This window comes from Narcine bancroftii, chromosome 3 (assembly GCF_036971445.1).
Source record: "Narcine bancroftii isolate sNarBan1 chromosome 3, sNarBan1.hap1, whole genome shotgun sequence".
Classification (NCBI taxonomy): Eukaryota; Metazoa; Chordata; class Chondrichthyes; order Torpediniformes; family Narcinidae; genus Narcine; species Narcine bancroftii.
In genome coordinates this window covers 299148950-299167229 of record NC_091471.1, presented here as the reverse complement: position 1 = coordinate 299167229, position 18280 = coordinate 299148950, and the positions used below count along the sequence as shown (strand labels likewise).

Here is an 18280-nt window from a genome sequence, read left to right as displayed (position 1 = left end):
TTTCTGTCAACTAATTCCATCGACATTTAATTGTTTCTCCCTGAATTTGTTACTCCTAAGCCCTGGATCCTCTAATATTTGGTGATTATTCTACCTTCCATTTTTGTTCACTCCTGTACCTTTGCATGCACCTAATTTCATTTAATTTATGCAACTTAGCAAAATACTCTCATGCATATCAAACAAAATTTACTTTGCAGTTCATAAGATTTTGGGTCAGATGAGCAAGGGCTTGGTCACAGATAGTATTAAGGAAAGAGAAGTTGGGAAATGGAATTTGATAGGTAGGGGATTCCAGAACTTATGGCATTAGTAGATGAAGATAAAGTTTGAGTTTATTGTCACAAGTACCAAGATGCAGTAATAGACATTGTTTTGTAGCAGGCCAGTAACATCTCAAGCATATTACAAGGTACAAAAATGAAAGAAAAAAGTATTACAGAGAGAAGTCAGTATAAGTAACATAATTTTGCTATTTTGGGATTATTCCGGAGTCTGAAAAACTGTCTTTGAATATGGTGGTGTATGATCTATTCCTTGTAAATCTTCCTGACTGGAGGGGAGTGACACTGAGGTGCACTGAGTCTTCTTTTAATACATTGGCTGCTTTTTCAATGCAGATGGAGTTGATGAAAGGGAGGTGGTTATGTGTGGTGGCTTGAGCTATGTTCACAACCCTTTAGTTTCTTGCTGTCTTGCATGGAGAAATTCCTGCATCCTGTTCGGATCTTTTAGTGGTGCACCTGTAGACGCTGTTGAGGGAAGCAGGTGACGCACCAAATTTTCTCAGGCTAAAAATAATTGGAGTTTGTAAACTGTTCAGGGAACTCCAGCACTGATGCCCTGGGACTGGCACGATTGACCTGCAACAATCAGAGTGAGAAAAACTCCGGTGGGAATGCACCCAGAAGAACTGTTGAAGATCAGTGATCAACATATAGATTAATAGGCTTTGAGGTAATAATAAAGTCCCTTAGAATTCAAGCAACTGGCAATCTCAAGCCACCGACAAAAAAAATTATGGAAATTAAATAGTTAAAAAAAAAGTTTAAAATTGGCACCCCCAGTAGCTAGTTTGTCATCATACAACACACAATCTCAAGCAACTGACAAATTAATTTATCCGGCAATTACCAATCCCCATAGGTGCCAGGTACTGGGGCTTTACTATAATTTCATAATGAATGGGTTAGTTACGGTGAGGTTTAGGATGAGCCATAATCATGTCGAATGATAGAGAAAGTGTGAAGGCTAAGGGGACTTGTTTCTGCTTCTGTTTCTTTCGATATTGTTTAAAATAGATATATTGTAAATCTTTAAAAAAAATACAAATACTAGAGGAACTCAGCAGGTCTCATAGCATCCATTAGGAGGTAAAGATGTATATTTTCTGAGTGGCAGGCGGTGACCAGTGGGGTGCCACGGGGATCTGTACTGGGACCCCAGCTGTTCACAATTTACATTAATGATCTGGATGAGGGGATTTGATGTAATATCTCCAAATTTGCAGATGACACTAAGCTAGGAGGGGTGTGCATGGAAGAGGGGGTCAGGAAGCTCCAGTGTGATTTGGATAAATTGAGGGACTGGGCAGATACATGGCAAATGCACTACAATGTGGATAAATGTGAGGTGATTCACTTTGGTAATACAAACCGGAGGGCAGATTACTATTTGAATGGCAATAGATTAAGAGATGGGGAAGTGCAGAGAGACCTAGGGGTACTTGTACATCAGTCTCTGAAGGCGAGCATGCAGGTACGGCAGGCGGTTAAAAAGGCAAATGGTATGTTGGCCTTCATATCAAGAGGGTTTGAGTATAGGAACAAGGATACCTTACTGCAGCTGTACAGGGCCTTGGTGAGACCCCACCTGGAGTATTGTGTGCAGTTTTGGTCACCTTATCTAAGGAAGGATGTTCTTGCAATGGAGGGAGTGCAGAGGCGATTCACCAGGCTGATCCCTGGAATGGCAGGAATGACTTTTGAGGAAAGATTGCGCAAATTGGGATTGTACTCGCTGGAGTTTAGAAGATTGAGAGGGGATCTCATAGAGACCTATAAAATTCTGGCAGGACTGGACAGAATGGATGCAGATGGGATGTTTCCAATGACGGGAAAATCCAGAACCCGGGGCCATGGTTTGAGGATAACAGGCAAACCATTTAGGACCGAGATGAGGAGGAATTTCTTGACCCAGAGGGTGGTGAATCTGTGGAATTCATTGCCACAGAGGGCAGTAGAGGCAGGTTCATTAAATATATTTAAGAGGGAATTAGATCTATTTCTTCAGTATAAGGGTATCAAAGGTTACGGAGAGAAGGCGGGGTACTGAACTTTAAGATCAGCCATGATCTCGTTGAATGGCGGAGCAGGCTCGAAGGGTCGAATGACCTACTCCTGCTCCTATCTTCTGTGTTTCTATGTAACTGATATTTTGGGCCTGAGCCCTTCTTCAAAGTATAGTCATGGTATCAAAGATTATGGGGAGAAGGCAGCGGAATGGGACAGAGAGGGAGAATGAATCAGCTCATTCTGACAGTATGTCGAGTTCGACGAGGCTGAACAGGGGCTGAAATGAGGGTGGCCATTCCCGGGTGAAAGCGATGGTAGAAGTTGACCATCCCCAGGAACTCATGTAGTCCTTTGGTTGTGCTTGGCTTAGGGAAGTTTTGGATAGCCTCCACCTTGTCGGGTAGTGGCGTGGCGCCCTATGGAGTGATGAGATGCCCCAGGAAGTCTATTGTTTGTAGGCCGAACTGGCCAGGTTCACTGAGCCCGAATTACTGCAGTCTGTTGAACAGACAGATGAGATGTGTCCTGTGGGTGCTGACATCGGGACTGGCGATGAGGATATCGTCTAGATAAACGATGAAGTTGAAGTCCCTGCTGACCACATCCATTAGCCGCTGGAATGACTGAGCCGCGTTTTTGAGTCGGAAAGGCATTCAAAGGCTGAAGGGTGCGATTATGGCTGTCTTCTGGACGTCACTGGGATGTACTGTACTAGGATTTGGTGGTACCCCTTTACGAGATCCACCTTGGAAAATATCCTGTAGCCTCTTGGCAAAATCCTAGATTTGTGGGATGGGGTACCTGTCTGGGACTGTTGCCTCATTTAGACGTCAGTAGTTGCCACACTGTCGCCAATTGCCGGAGCTCTTCTGCACCATGTGGAGCGGAGAGTCCCACGGGCTGTTGCAACAGCAGACAATCTCCAATTCCTCCAGGACAGCGAACTCTGCCTTGGCTAGTTGGAGCTTGTCTGTGGGAGGCGCTGGGCTTGTGCATGCACCGGGGGCCGGTCTCTATTTGGTGCTTCATACCATGTAGCAGGTTGGAGTCATGGAAGTTCAATGCCAATAAAGCCAGGAATTTAGCCAGTAGAGAGGCATACTCGTCTTGGTCCAGGGCGTGGATTCCCAGGGGCGGGAAAGAGTGCCTCCACTGGGTGAGGGGGAAAGACTGGAAAGTTGTGGCATTTACTAACAAGCATCTTGTCATGTCTACCTGCAGTTTGTGAGCCCGGAGGAAATCCGCTCTGAGTAATGCCTGTCCCATGGCCGCGATGGTGCACTACCACTGGAAAACAGCGTCTGCAACATGGATGTGACCAGGCGGGTCCCATAACTGGGAATGGAGGACCTGTTGGCCGCTTTCAGGCGAAAGCCTTTAGTGCTGTCTCTTGCTTCAAAGTACGTGGCAGGATGAGGCTAATCTCCATGCCCGTGTTGATGAGGAAGTCCCTCTTGGTCCTCTGGTCTCTGAGGTAGAGTAGGCCTTTCTGTATGCCAATCACCGAAGCCACTATTGGCTGCCTGCCTGCCCATTTCCCATTGGTGTGTTGGTTTTGGTAGTGGGGTACAAGCACGGTGGAGTGCACTGCGGGCATTTCTGCCTCATCGGCAGTGGTTGAAACAGTACTCACTGTTCTTCTCCGTGTGCCCTTCACATTGCTGCTTTGCCGCAGCTACCATTTGTGTTTCTGGACAGGATGGCAGCGCTGATTGCATAGACTGGTCACATGTTGAGGGAGCTCTGCTGTGGCGTGCGGAACAGCCTGTCTGCCTCCTTGCCCGAAATTGCAAAGGATATGTGGAATGGTAGTTTTGAGAGGAATAGGGCTTCGAACAGGGAACAGTCTGTCTGCAAGGGCCACCATCTCATGCATTAGCTCGGAGGAGTTTCTGTTGCCCAGGTCCTGCATGTTGAGGATTCTGATGGCATGCTCATGCTGGCTGAGCTCTAGGGTGTTGAGGAGAAAACATCGGAACTGCTTGTACTTGTGCTTCATTGCTGGATTTTCTATGAAGGAGCTTTCTTTGGAAGCTGTGGCGGCGTCCATAGCACTATCGACGTGCCAGAACTTGGTGTCCTCTGAAACAATTCCCCTGATGTGGAACTTTGACTTGGTTAGCTGTAGACAGTTCCTGGGCTGGCTTTCCCAGAACAGCGGGAGATGTATGCCCACTACGTTGGTCACAGGCGCTGCAACTGGATTCAGCCGGTTATTGCATTATCGTGTGATCAATGCTGGTTCCAAAATGCTGGAACTATTGGGGTCACCACTGTAGTGACTGCTGCGGTTGCTGTTGCGAGTAAAGAGATGTCCACACTGCATGAGGGTGAACCAAAGAATGACTTTGTTGGTTTGAATTCACCGTGTTCCGCGCTGGCCCGCCCACTTCTGGTGATGTACCCGGAAGTGACATTATTGCGTCGTGGTGTCACCTTCCGGCTAGCAGGCTGCTATGCAGAAGTGGAGGGCTCCTTAGCATGCACGTGGCATTAGGTGCGGGTTCCTTCTCAGCAGTGAAGGGGAGCCCATGCTATCTTGTACATGTGTTGCGGCAATTTGGCCCATTTACTCGCACATTCGCTTGGCACGCTACACCTCTATATATGATACAAGAACTTTCCTAAATACATTTGACAAACTCCAAGCCATCCAGCCCTTTTACAGTTTGGAAGTCCCAGTCAATATGTGGAAAGTTTAAAATCTCCTACTATTACAACCTTGTGTTTCCTATCTACAGATTTGCTCCTCCAATTGACTATTGGGCAGTCTCTAATACAACTCCATGTGTGGTCATACCTTTTCCTTTCTTCAGCTCCAGCCATATAGCCTCGTTAGATGAGCCCTCTGGTCTGCCCTGCCAGAGCACAGCTGTGATATTTTCCCTGATGAGCAATGCCACTCCTCCCCCTTTCATTCCCCCCCCTCATGTGTTCTATTGCGTTTGAAGCAACAGAAACCTGGAACATTGAGCTGCCAGTCCTGCCCCTCCTAACCAAGTTTCACTAATAGCCACAATGTCCACGTGCCAATCCACGCTCTAAGCTAATCTGCCTTTCCTACAATATTCCTAACCATGTTTTCTCCAAAATGAAGGACCGTGGAACCAAAACTGTTAAGGAGAAGTCTTGTCTCTGAATGGTCCACTATAGGGTGCAACATGTAGATGGACATTATGTATCTTAATGCTGATGGGATAATGTTTGCCATCTAGGAGAATGTTTTGTGGTTAATGTTAGATAGTTTGTGGTTAATGTCTTCAGCGCTTGACGTCCTGCTTTGCGGAAACTGCCAAAATGTTTGGCTTGGAAGTCAGCCTGAAGAAAACTGAGGTCCTCCATCAGCCAGCTCCCCACCATGACTACCAGCCCCCCCACATCTCCATCGGGCACACAAAACTCAAAACGGTCAACCAGTTTACCTATCTCGGCTGCACCATTTCATCAGATGCAAGGATCGACAATGAGATAGACAACAGACTCGCCAAGGCAAATAGCGCCTTTGGAAGACTACACAAAAGAGTCTGGAAAAACAACCAACTGAAAAACCTCACAAAGATAAGCGTATACAGAGCCGTTGTCATACCCACACTCCTGTTCGGCTCCGAATCATGGGTCCTCTACCGGCACCACCTACGACTCCTAGAACGCTTCCACCAGCGTTGTCTCCGCTCCATCCTCAACATCCATTGGAGCGCTTACACCCCTAACGTCGAAGTACTCGAGATGGCAGAGGTCGACAGCATCGAGTCCACGCTGCTGAAGATCCAGCTGTGCTGGATGGGTCACGTCTCCAGAATGGAGGACCATCGCCTTCCCAAGATCGTATTATATGGCGAGCTCTCCACTGGCCACCGTGACAGAGGTGCACCAAAGAAAAGGTACAAGGACTGCCTAAAGAAATCTCTTGGTGCCTGCCACATTGACCACCGCCAGTGGGCTGATAACGCCTCAAACCGTGCATCTTGGCGCCTCACAGTTTGGCGGGCAGCAACCTCCTTTGAAGAAGACCGCAGAGCCCACCTCACTGACAAAAGGCAAAGGAGGAAAAACCCAACACCCAACCCCAACCAACCAATTTTCCCTTGCAACCGCTGCAATCGTGTCTGCCTGTCCCGCATCGGACTTGTCAGCCACAAACGAGCCTGCAGCTGACGTGGACTTTTTACCCCCTCCATAAATCTTCGTCCGCGAAGCCAAGCCAAAGAATGTTTGGAGAGCTCCTTGAGATTCTACGGAGATAATGGATCTTCCACATGCTTGTGTATAAAGGGAATTTGAGTAGATCTCTCATGGTTGTCGCATGGTTTGATAGGATAGTTTAGATGACCTATGGTTTTGCTGGGCTTCAATTGCTGGGGATAGAGTTCAGGAGTTGTGAGGTAATGTTGCAGCTTTATAAATCTCTGGTGAGACCACACTTAGAATGTTCTGTTCTAGTCACCTCATTACGGGAAGATGTGGAAGGAATGGAGAGAGTACAAAGGAGATTTATCTGGATGTTGCCTGGATTGGAAAATGAGGCAAAGTTAGCAGACCTAAGGTTTTTAGTTTTGGAGTGAAGAAGGATGAGGGTTACTTCATTAAAGGCTACAAGATTGAGAGGCATAGATAAGGTAGACAGCCAGGACATTTTTCCCAGGATGTGAATAGCAAACACCAAAGGATATCTGTACAAAGGGAATGGAGAAAATTTTAGGGGAGAGATCAGGGTACATTATTTACACAAAAAGTTGTGGGTGCCTTGAATGCATTGCCAGGGGTGGTAGTGAAGTTTGGAACATTTGGATCATTTGAGACTCTTGGGCACATGGGTAGAAGATTGAGGCAGGGAGGGTTTTGTGTTTTTATGGGTAGGTATATATAGGGGTTTCCCTATATATTTATGGCCACATTTGTGGCCTGAAGGGCCTCTACTGTACTGAGCTGTAATCATCTATAGATTAGGAAGATGAGTCTGGATCCTTCATTCCTCAGGAGAGTAGACGGCTGATTGAGATCTCACCCCAGAAAATGGATGAGGTATTCATCTTCCACACTGGCAACTGAGAGTTCCAGCTGGCCTACAAGGACTGAACACCCATGCTAAGAGGTTTCCCAATCTGCTGTATATCTGCATTCTGCCCTTGTGTTGTAGATGGAACTCCCACTTGTTCAGGATTCCAAAGTCTTAGTTCCTGTGATTTTACAAGAGGATCTGGTGGTCCCAAAGCACATGAAAGTGAATACATTTCTGGAGCCAGTCAGATGTATCCTTGGATGTAAACGTTAAAACCTTGTGTTTTTGATTCTTAATTTTGTGCCTGCCTCTTTAAGATGACTATTGTTTGCAGTGTTACCATAGTGACTATATTATACGTTGTTATATCCACCCAGGCTAAGTGCTTGCTCTCTTTTTACTTGAGGTGAAGGAAGCATGAGAATTTTTAAAAATTTGTATCCCTATATATTGTTGTATCCCTCTATATATCTCTATTTTATAGCAGTCTTTAGCTATTGTTTTTGTTATGACAACTTTTAAGTAGAGTCTAAAGGACTATCTTTATATAGTAAATGCTTTGTTATTCACCATTACGAAGCCTTGTGGTGAAGCTGTGCAAAATGTTTGTTCTATCAACAAATTAAAACTACATAAAGTAACAGCCACTGAGTTTGATTTATTGGATTAAAGAGATCTAAATTTGGAATATCAAAGCTCACGTTTTGGAAGATGATCATTTGAAAATAGGATATATTAGCATAAGGAAAGTGGTCTACATTTTGATGATAAGAAAGGTTTAATTGTGAACATTGTTCGAAATAAAGGCTTGTAAAACTTGTCTAAAAGAATTAATAACTTAAACCCAAGAGACATCTATCCTGTAATAATAGAATATACCAGAGTGTGCAAATCTTTGTGAATCATAGGCTTTGAAATTGAGCCAAAGGCTAGATAGACAGTTGGCGTCCTTGAAAAAGATAAGCCACAGCTCTGGTATATTCGGTACACACCGTGGGGCTGCACGGAGAACCATTGGTAAATTTAAGCATAGGACCCCACAGTGACAAGATGACCTTTTTTTAGTAGATTCCGGTCTAGTATTTTACAACCACCCGAGGGTGTTAGGATAGAGGGGACAGTGATGATTTCGGGAGTAGGAAGAAGAGATTTTACGGTCCCTGTATTAAGGGATGTAAGAATACAAATGGGAGAAAAGATAATAACAGAGGATATTTTACTAGTTCTCCAAGCTGGAGTTTGTTTGTTAAGGACGAGATTTACAGGACCAATTGGCCAATTGGCTATCGGCACCAGGCCACTGGAATCAGATATCGGGGTTCAATTGTATGTTTTAACTGAGGAGGATTGGGAACTAATAAATCTTGGAGTATGGGCAAAAAGAGGCAATAGAGGAGTGTTAGATATTACTTTAAAAGATCCTGAGCAAGTAATTAGACGAAAACAGTACCCAATTCCTATGGCTGGCCGAAAGGGGCTGCAACCAGTAATTGACCAGTTGGTGAAAGATGGTATACTCTAACCTTGTATGTCACCTTTTAATACCCCAATTTTACCTGTCCAAAAACTAGACGGTACCTATCGATTAGTGCAGGACTTGAGGGAGCTGAACAAAATTATTCTCACCCGTCACCCGGTTGTACCTAATCCCTATATGATAATGGGCAAAATCGATCCCCATAGTAAATGGTTTAGTGTGATTGACCTCAAAGATGCTTTTTGGACCTGTCCATAAGCAACGGAGAGCAGAGACATGTTTGCCTTTGAATGGGAAAATCCTTTTACTGGACGCAAGAATCAATACCGGTGGACGGTCCTTCCCCAGGGCTTTACAGAATCACCAAATTTATTCGGCCAGGTCTTAGAACAAATACTAGATGAGGCTCCTCGGAGAGAGAATTGTCAGTTGATACAATATGTTGATGATTTGTTAATTACGAATTAGTTAAATAGTATACTGTTGAAATTTTGAATTTTCTGGAGAATAAGGGTCTCAGGGTGAGCAAATCCAAATTACAATTTGTTCAATCAGAAGTTAAATACTTAGGTCATCTGGTAAGTCAGGGAACTAGGAAAATAAGTCCAGAGAGGATATGTGGTATTCTACAGATCCCCCCCTCCCAAGAATGCCCAAGAACTTAGGAAATTCCTTGGTTTAGTGGGATACTGTAGAATCTGGATTGAAAATTATTCTAGCCTGGTCAGATTTCTCTATGATAAACTCACGATTCTAGGGGGCGAAGGTGTTGTCTGGACAGAGGAAGAGATTAAAGATTTTAACTTGGTGAAACAGTGCCTTATTAGTGCCCCAGTGTTGGCTTTACCCAACCTAAATAAGCCATTTGACCTATATACCAATGCGAAAGGAGGTGTAGCCACCGGAGTACTAACACAAGAGAGGGCAGGCTGTAGACAGCCAGTTGCTTTTCTGTCAAAAGTTTTAGACCCTGTTTGTCGTGGTTGGCCAGAGTGTGTGCAAGCCATCGCAGCCACTGGTATTTTAGATGAGGAAGGACGAAAGATTATGTTTGGTGCCCCGATGATAGTTCACACCCCTCACACAGTCCACAATATTCTCTTACAACGTGCTGGAAGGTGACTCACAGACTCTAGAATTTTAAAATATGAAGCAATCCTAATGGATAGGGATGATTTGACCCTGATTACGAATAAAGAACACAATCCAGCAGCTTTCTTGGTTTCTCCAAATTCTGACAATACCATAAATGAGTTAGAGCATGTATGTTTAGAGGTAATAGATTTACAGACCAAAATTAGAGAGGATTTAAGTGATGAGCCTTTACAGGAGGGTGAAAGGTGGTTTATTGATGGATCTTCTTGTTGCATTGATGGCACTCGCTATAGCGGGTATAGTGTAGTGGATGGGAAAGAAGTAGTGGTGATTGAAGCCGGTCACCTTCCCAGTCATTGGTCCGCACAATCTTGTGAATTGTATGCCCTCTGTAGAGCGCTCCAGGGTCTAGAAAACAAGGTGGGCACGATCTACACAGACTCAGAGTATGCTTTTGGTGTAGTGCACACCTTTGGGGAGATCTGGATAGAGCGGGGAATGATAACTGGAAAAGGACAAAAGTTGATCCATGAAAACTTAATTGTCCAATCTCTAGATGCTCTTACATTACCTGAGGAAATAACTGTAGTTCATGTACAGAGCCATCAAAGTAGTGACAGTCCTGAAGCACAGGGGAACAGAAAGGTAGATGCAGCTGCCAAACAGGCTGCGCTCACGGAGAAAATAGACATGCAGCTGTTACTGCCCACCCCTGGAGTATCCTATTCATTCTTAAACCTGGTGATTGGGTATATGTAAAAGCATGGCAAGATCACCAACTAAAACCTGTCTGGGATGGCCCCTATTGTGTACTTTTGATTACAGACACTGCAGTGCGAATGAAAGAAAAGGGGTGGACTCAAATACAACGAATTAAATAAGCTGCTGATCCACGGACTAAAGACATTGATAATCTACCCTCCACCGGGCGTGCTGTCCTTCATCCTTCTGATCTGAAAGTTACACTACGCCAGGAAAAAGTGCTGTAATGTTGTTTTTACCATTTACTGTATTGTTTACTTGTTGGTTCCCCGTTTTTGGAACATCCCTAAATTACTCACGATGTATTAAGTCCTCCTGGAATAGGGGCAGCAGAGGTGACAATTATTTACCTTTAGAATGTAGTCAGGGCATAGATATAAAGTATAGTCATAGTGGGGTATGGGTTAATATAGGATCCCAACATGGACCAGGGGAACAGAACGGCTCTAGAGGAGTAGATTTGATTTGTATTTTGGCCTCTACAGGTATTAAAGAGAGGAGTTTTAAAGGGATAGCACAAAGGAGATGGTGGGACAAAGACAGACAGAATGGTAGTGTGGCAGAGATAGAGTTAATACATGCGCTAATGTTCACAGACAGGCTGCAACTCACAGGCTCAGTGATACTTATGCTAATGTTCGCAGACAAGCTGCAACTCACAGGTTAAGTGACAAGAAACACCCCTCCCCAACTTGGTCTCCTGTAAAGCATCCTTTGAGTCACACAGACATTCGGAATGTTAAAAAAAACCACCACTGTAAGGGGAGTTCCAGCTGTAAACGAAGTAAGCTGCTCCAGAATACTAAAGCTGCTTGGCATTTAAATCGTTTAATCAGACTCCAGGCAGCCTTAGAGATCATCACCGAACAGATAGCAATGGCCCTGAATTTAGGGGCTGAAGAAAAACGACAGATACGAGCCACAGTTCAACAAAACCGCCTGGCTCTTGATTACTCGTTGGCTGCCGAAGGCAGCATTTGTGAAAGACTGGTTAAGGACAATGCTCACAACGGTCAGGAGTTAAAGACACTTTTTCAGGAGTTCGAAAATCTTCCCACGCCCAGGTTCAGACGGGGCAACCTTGGTCCGTCCGGTGTGGGATGAACTAGACTTTTTATTGGTAACTGGAGTCTGATATCCATAGCCCTTATAGCAGCTGGACTCGCTATTCTGGCCATTATGGTGCTCCCCTGCCTAAAGACTTGTGTGCAGTGTTTAATCCATGTTCTATGCCCTTCAGCAGGTCACTACAACCCAAATGATGTATGTTTCCCAAACTTCGTCTGATGATGCTGAGGCCGCAGTTCGTTTACTCACACGCTGGAAAAAGGACCAAGCTTAACAGAACACTACCGAATGGGGATTTACTAAGCGTAGCTAAAGAAAAAGGGTGGATTGTGAGGGATACTGGAATGTTAGGAGTCCAGAGATACTGGAAGCAAGTGCCAATTAAGAATAAAGTATTATGGGTTAACTTAAGGTGAAGGGATACTGGAATGTTAGGAGTCAAGCAAGTGCCAATTAAGAATAAAGTATTATGGGTTAACTTAAGGTGAAGGGATACTGGAATGTGAGGAGTCAAGCAAGTGCTCATTAGAGATGAAGTATTATGGGTTAAATCAGGGTGAAGGGATGCTGGAATGAGAGAAAGGGTTGTAAAAGTGTAATAAACTAAGGATCTTCAAAACAGGATAACAAGTAGATAGCTTTAGCAAGTCTTAGGGATTGATTAATGAGTGAAGAATAAAGACATGATGCTTCTCTGGCTAACAAGTTTGCAGGAAGACACATAAACTGATAAGAAGTTAGAATCCACGTGGGCAGAATTACCTAATGCTAAACCAATCCAGGAGGCAGAAGAATGTTGGGGAGAAGGTAACTCTGTACTGAAATGAAATGTATAAAAGTTGCGTGAGCCCCAGTGTGTGTGTGTGTATTCCCAGGGTAAGGGGAAGTACCCAAATTTGCATTGTTGTATAATAAATGTTCTTTGTTCTCAATTTTTGTCTCGAGCAATTTCTGTGAAGGTACTTCTGTTTCTCACAGATGTTATTTTCAAATATTTTTGGCAATACATTCATAACCTTAGCGCCTTGAATTGATTAAATATATTATTGTGAAACATGCCCTTATTGTAGAATAGATGAAAAAGGTGATGAATCCCATTGTAGGAGCCCTAAGTGCGTTGTTTGCCTTTGTGGGTGGGACCGACGTTCAGCAGCTGGTCTCGTCCCGTTGACTGCGGTGATGAGGGCTCGAATATCTTTTAGTGACGAGCGACTTCTAGCCTCACAAGCCGCTTGGAGGCGAGGTGGGGCTCTTGGTTGTGAGCGCCTCCATTTAATTCGCTCCCAAGTCCAGGTGTGTTTTTAAACGATGTATTGTTTAAACACAAAATGTTATAGATAGAGAATTTGGGTTAAAAAGGGTTTAAGTTAAAATGTGATGATTAGTCATAAAAGGGGGCTAACCACTAGAGTTTAGCTGGAAAATGTTACAACAGACTTGCAACAGATTTAACTACAGAGAGACATGCAGGAGCCAAAGATTGATAAAGAGTGAAAAACAGAATTTGGTGTGAGCAGAGGTCATGAATGATTGTGGTGTGCGTGACTAACAGTAATCAGGATGATTCTGCAAAAACTAACCAATTAAAGCAGTGTAGTGGAGATGCCGAAGGACAAGCAAATTGTATAAAAAACAACGCACTGTATGTATCGGGGCTTGACTTGGCAAGAAGCCGGTTGAGTCCAACTCTGCAGACTTGTGAATAAAGCTTGTCGTGTCACCGATCTTAAAGAGACTCATTTGTGAGAATTTGTGTTTCTGACACAAAAGAAGTAACCTTCCAGCAATAACGATCTTGGTAACAACGACCGTAGTAACGGACAACAGATTCTACTCACCCTCCTGGTCTTTAACCCGTCACTCCCCCCCCCCACCCCCAAGGTCGACGGGCTCCCGGACGCTGAGGAATCGCGCCCAAAATGCCCGTGCATCCGCGCATCAGTCCGGGGAACGCACCGCGCATGCGCCAAACGTCTGCCGTGACTCACGCATGGTCGGATGCAGCAAGGTGCGGCGTCGATGGCAGCAACTGGGCGCAACGGGCTTCGGAGCTCGGGACACCGCCGACGCCCGCAGCCAGCCCAATAAAGGGAAAATACGCACTTGTGGCTCCTACAATACCTTATTTATTATAATTAAACACAATGTCTCGAATAATATATACACCATTATAAATAATCAAACAAATAACATTCAAATATCATGTACATCTTCCTAAGGCCGGAGGTGACCCGCACTTAGCCTTGCAAAAGAGTGATCTTTACCACCACTCTGGACAAGTAAAGTTTATAGTCTGTGTCGTGGGCAAGGTACAAAACACAATAAAGTCACTTTGGACGTCGAATTTCCTCTGTCTCCTGTAGAAGGCAGACTTTGCGTCTGATGTTACACCATTTCTGCCCTGGGTGACTGCCGTCGTTTTGGTGGCTGTTCCCATCGGCCATGTTGCATCCGCGCATGTGCTATTCGATTCAGGTGTTTGGCGCGTGCGCGGTGGGGGAGTGTTCGTGAACTGGGGACAGTGGCGCATGCGTGGTGGGGGGGGGGTGTGTTCGTGGCCTGGGGACAGTGGCGCATGCGGGGGAATTTCAGTGGCCGTCGACTCGGATGAGGGGTGAAAGACGAGGAGGGTGAGTAGAGCTCAACTTTTTTTTTGTTGACGTCGTTATTATTGGAATGTTACGTCATAATAGATCGCTACAAGTCTTGAGTGTTCAACAATAAATTTTTTAATCTCATCTGGACTTTGTCGTGAATTAAATTGAAACGCCCCACAAACAAGAACCCCAGCAAACCCCCAAGCGGCCTTTTATGGATAGAAGTCACTCGGTTTAGTCAGCAAAAATATTTTTGGAACAGAAAACGATTTGGAGGGGAAATAGTCCAACCAAACCTTCTTGGTTTGGCTATTGGGGAAAAAAAATATGGCGGCCATATTGGAAATGCTGAGTGCAGGCTGTTGAGAGTAATCCATCTCCATCGGTCCATATTGACCACAGAGCGATCCAACGCTTCTAATCCTACAGCTGAGCCTCCAATACTCCAATAGCAATATTATTGAATGCAGCCTCAGTGGAAACTTGCTGACAGCAGCACATCACAGCTATTAGAAGTGGTAGGATTACATTTATGGACTCTTATGTAGAGTTTTCGCTTTGAACACCTTTTGGAAGTGCTCCTGCTTGTCCAGTACTCAAGCTCGGTGGACGGTTGGATGGAGATGCGTAAAATGGCTGCCGCTGCTGATACTGCTGCGGTGCGATTAAAACCACTGCAGAATACATCGACTGAATTTAAAGTCAAGAACTTGGAAATGGCTGAAGGTGTGTCACAAAATGGTGCTGAGGAGGATGAAGATGCAAAGGATGTGCAATTGCAACTGGAGAAAGAGTCAAGTCTTAAGCCGACATCTGATATGCAGGATGAAATACAACCAGGTGACAGTGTATCAAATGTTGGAAGCAGGAGAAGTAAGCAGTTTTTTTTCTAGATCAAGCTCCAGAGTTTCTAGTACAACTGCGCATTTAAATGCTCAGGTTTAAGTGGCTGCCCTTCTTACATAACAAAAAATGCTTAGGGATAAATATGTCTTGGAAGAAAAAGAAATAAGCAGGAGGAGCAGCTGAGGAAAGAAAGGGGGAAGCAGCTGGAGCTGGATGCAAACATTGTAATATGGCCAAGGCAAGGATAATAGGCACCTCAAATGGATCTGGTGTTCGAAGCAACTTATCTGAGGTGACTGATGGTATGGAGTTGTATTTTGAGAAAGGACAGCAGGAAGAGAAAACACAGGGCTAAGGCAGATCCTTTTAACCTACAGTTACAAGATATATATACTCATGGACAAATTCTCCCAAAGTACGGTGCTACCAATCCACAAAAAAAAATGCAGGCAAAGCCATAGCTCAAATCCAATCTTTCACCACAGCTCCTATGGCACTCCAGACAAATATCAGAAATCTGGGTGAACATGCACATGTGACATTTCCAGCAACAAGCAGTGGTGAACAGAGCCACATATTCTCCATCATGGAAAAGCAAAATTAAATCACTGCATTAATTCAGCTACAGTTTTTCTCTTCATGCTCAAGAAAGAGGTTCAAGTTTCTGATGGTGACCCACTTCCGTACCACGTGTTCATTAAATCCTTTGAACATAGTGTTGAAAGTAAAAAACGAAGAAAACCGAGATTGTGTACTGTTCCAGATAAAAGAGACAAAGGATTAGCCAAGTGGTATTCATGACAGCTAAGTCTTTACTACAGGAGCATTTTGGCAACAAGCATAAAATTGCTACAGCTTGTATGGAAAAAGGTCTTTTGTGGTCTTTGATTAAAACCGGAAGATCAAGGGCTCCACAAACGTATACCCTCTTTTTAAAGCCATTGGAAGATTTTGACTACATGAATAAGCTTAATGTGCTTGCTAATATTGCTAGTCATCGTAAGGAAGTTGCCATACTGACTGAGGCATATGTGGAGATCTGTGGTCTGTGAATTTCAGGAAAACACAATCGAAAGGTTACTTTTAAGAATATAGTGGGTTTCCTTGAAAGGTAAGTGAGGATTGCATCAGAGCCAGTATTTGGAGACATCAGGGACACTCCAATGGAGAGCAAAGATGCAGAGAGTCCCAACTCACAGCCTCATGCCAGATTAAAATAAAGTAATTTTGCTATCGTGGTGACAGTTGCAAATAAGGAAAATGATAAAGGAACTAAGGAAAAGGAGAGTTTGCCTGTTGTGAAAATCTGTTTGATCTGTGGAGGTGGGTATGGTTTGGAGATGTATCCACAGTTGGAAAAGAGGGCACATAGTGAGTGCATCGCTTTCCAAAAGGAAAATGGAGTATGTTTTGGCTGTCTGTGCATCAGAAAAAACTGCAGGAGGTGACTCAGCTGCAACATAAGCAGTTTATAGCATATCAGGATGTTGCATATTCACCAAAGAAAGAAATGGAGAATCAGCAAGCAGAAACAAAAGAAGGGGAATGCAAAAATCCAAGATAGTGGAGAGGCATTTGTAAGGTGATCCAAGAGCTTCCAAGGAAAAGAGAATAAAGGATAGATATAAGATTCCCTAAAATACAAATACCTCAAAAAGAAGGAAGACAACCAGAATACAAATAGAAGAAAAAGAAAAAAGAATGGAAAACCAGGATGAGGAAAACATTTACTGCATGGTAGAAATGGAGAGGCCAACCCAGGGTCGAATAAGATGTCGGTGGAGCCCAAGAACTTCCCGAGGGAAGAAGACTCAGCCAGGAGGGAGAAACATATAAAACAGAAAAGTTGATTTTAAGATCTAGATAACAGTATTATGAGCTGCAGGAGAGGGCCCATGAAGTCTTGTCCTGACATATAAGGCCTCAAGAACACTCTATGTGATTCATACAGGGGAAGGCAAGATCTCCTATAAACCAAAATAAATAAACAAAGTATTTAGAAGTTTTTATAAGGAATTGTATAAATCTGAGTCGGGTGATCCTACCAAAATTGATGCTTTCATTGGAACTACCAAATTTGTATCAGAGAGGGGCTGAGTGCCCATTTCTCTAAAGAGGAGCTTGCATGGATCCTGAGGTTTCTTCAAGCTGGTAAAACATTGGTGGGGGGGGGGAGGAGAGGAGAGAGGGGAGAATAGTCTCCCCACTGAATTTTATAAAGAGTTCAAAGATGTTTTTATGCTCCTTATTGAAGGTGGTGGATCAGGTGACAGACATACATACCCTTCTGGAGTCTTTCTCCATACCAATAATCACGTGATTCCAAAAAAAAGACAGGGACCCTTTGAATCACATTTCATATAAGACCCATCTTGTTACTAAACACAGATTATAAAATCATTGCAAAAGCATTGGCCAATAGGTTGGCAGAATATTTGCCGAAACTAACGAATTTGGGCTAAGCTGGATTGCTTAATATAGTATATCTGGCATTGACAAGGATGCATCCAGGAGTGGCTGTAGCTTTGGATGTGGAAAAGGCCTTTGACAGATTGGAATGGGACCTTTTGTTCAGGATACAGGAGAAATTTTGATTGGGTCAAACATTACCCCAAGCAAAAATTATTATAAATGAACAGATGTCTCCAGTGTTTTGTTTGAGCAGGTCCAGTAGACAGGGTTGCCTATTGTCCCGAGTGATGTTCATACTGACAAATAACCCTCTGGCGGAAGCCATTTGGCAGGATCCAGACATAAAGGGGCTCAAGGTAGGCCAGGTGGAACCTTTTCGCTGATTATATGTTTGCATATCTGACAGATTCCGGGGGGTGGGGGGTAGTGTGTTGGCCAGGCTGAGGACCACACTGGAGTATTATGGGATGTTCTCAGTGTATAAAGTAAATCTGGACAAAAGTAATAGTATGTCTTTGATGAATGGGGATTATAGACAAAATCGAAAAAGTCCATTTAAATGACTGTAAGAAGGCATTAAATTTCTGGAGGTAAAAGTGGACAAAGATTTGTGCAATTTATACAAACTTCATTATCTCCCTTTGCTCCAGATGTTTGAGGAAGACCTTGCTACATGGTGGACTCTGCCCATAACACTGTAGGGCAGTTAACTGTGTCAGAATGAAGGTGA

At 44.0% G+C, this 18280-nt stretch overlaps 1 long non-coding RNA gene across 1 annotated transcript; it reads right to left on the bottom strand.

The window, feature by feature from the left end:
* Positions 1-317: 317 nt before the first annotated feature.
* Positions 318-13678, bottom strand: LOC138756527 (uncharacterized). The gene is made up of 2 exons (XR_011353131.1): positions 13534-13678; positions 318-863 (listed from the first exon to the last, which is right to left on the bottom strand). It is a non-coding gene; the product is annotated as an uncharacterized lncRNA (long non-coding RNA).
* Positions 13679-18280: the final 4602 nt, after the last annotated feature.